The sequence below is a fragment of the Tiliqua scincoides genome, chromosome 2, assembly GCF_035046505.1.
Source record: "Tiliqua scincoides isolate rTilSci1 chromosome 2, rTilSci1.hap2, whole genome shotgun sequence".
NCBI lineage: Eukaryota > Metazoa > Chordata > Lepidosauria > Squamata > Scincidae > Tiliqua > Tiliqua scincoides.
In genome coordinates, this window is record NC_089822.1 from 128,853,756 (window position 1) to 128,855,401 (window position 1,646).

At 44.0% G+C, this 1,646-nt stretch overlaps 1 pseudogene; it reads left to right on the forward strand.

The window, feature by feature from the left end:
- The first annotated feature begins 1,190 nt into the window (after window positions 1-1,190).
- Window positions 1,191-1,309, forward strand: LOC136643256 (5S ribosomal RNA; annotated as a pseudogene).
- The last annotated feature ends 337 nt before the right edge of the window (window positions 1,310-1,646 follow it).

Sequence of the window (1,646 nt, forward strand, 5' to 3'; positions counted from 1 at the left end):
TTCCTATCAATCTTCTTTAAGGCCTCCTAGATTCTTCTGGGCTCTTGCTTTCCAAATTGTCATTCACTTTCAGCTGCTGTGTAGAGAAATGTATGTGTGCAATGGTTGCCTAGGCAACCGTAACCATGGCATCCATTACCCAAAGCATTCCGTGCAGAATTCATGCCTTTCCCTTCTTGTTTTCCATCGCAGCCCCTCTCTCCACCTGTCCTCCTGTCAGTGTCCAGTTTACCGCCCAAGATACATAAAGTGGTTCAATGCCTGGTGATATTATACAGGGGGCCACAACGTTCATGGTTTAATTCCTTTATGGATGCGTAAACCTGACTTACATCCCGTTCTGGTCCCTGCCCATTACAGGTCTCACAAAGTGTAGCAGAAGGAAAATGCTTCAGCTGTTTTAGTGCCGCCTGGCACATCGCTGGCATGCTGAATGGAAGCATACAACACAAGGTCTGTTGCTGATTTAATGATGCTTCTAGACCAACCCAAGGCAGTGGCTGCCCTAGCAGAGAGTTAGGTATCCGTTTTTTGCTGGATGTGTCCAATTGACCCCTACAGCTGCATTGTTTGCCATGAGTGGTGGTGAGCTGAATATCTGATGTGCCACTGAATGACATGAGCACTGCTCTGAGCATGGGGAGCAGGACTGAGCTGTCCCATGCCATGCCCCATATCTCAAAATTAAAACTCCAGAGGCACAAAGTAAGGAAGAAGATTGCATCAGGTGCCCATGAAATATGAGGATGACTGTGCAGCATCATCAAAGGTCTGATAACATCCACTGGGGTTCCATTGTTGAGTCACACTCAACAGATATCTTATTGTTACCTGTTGTATAGAACAAAAAGTTCTTTCATTGTTGTGTTCATCAAATAGAAAGGTTGAAAATGAGTACTTGTTACTTTTGAGGAGGGGAAAACGGGACACTTATGTGGAGTTTCTGGAGCAATTTTGCATGCGTCCACTTGATGACTTTAACATGATCAGCTATTTTCAACCAGTGTGCCACGGCATATTGGTGTGCCGTGAATGGTCAGCAGGCGTGCTGCGGGAGTTTGTGGGAGGATCATTAGGGATCAGTAGGACCTTTAGGGGATATGAGCCCTCCACCAGCAGTGTGGTGTGCCTTGCCAATTGTAAAAAAAAAAAAAAAAAAAGGATGGTAAGTCTTGACAGTTTAAGCTCCTTGTTAGTGCAACTGTTACCTGCACATGCCCGATCTCATCTGATCTCGGAAGCTAAGCAGGGTCAGGCCTGGTTAGTACTTGGATGGGAGACCGCCTGGGAATACCGGGTGCTCTAGGCTTATACCATAGTCTTTCGAGACTGAAGGTTGCCAACCATAGTGTGCCATGAGATGAAAAGGTTGAACATCTCTGTTACAGATGCATAATGGAGACAGAGAAGGAGAAAGATGCTGAAATATTGTTGAATGAGAGGGCAACCTGCTTAGGGCTAAGCAAACTATCTCCCTGTTACCCTGAAAAAATAATTAGGTTTTTGTGAGCATTCCTTTCCCGCACTCCTAGAGGCCTTTTGCAAATACTTCTATTTTTTTAAATATTTCTTTTATTAGTGAATAACATAACACAATAATAAAATCATAAAATGTGAAGATAAAATGTTAGGAAAATAATGTGAGG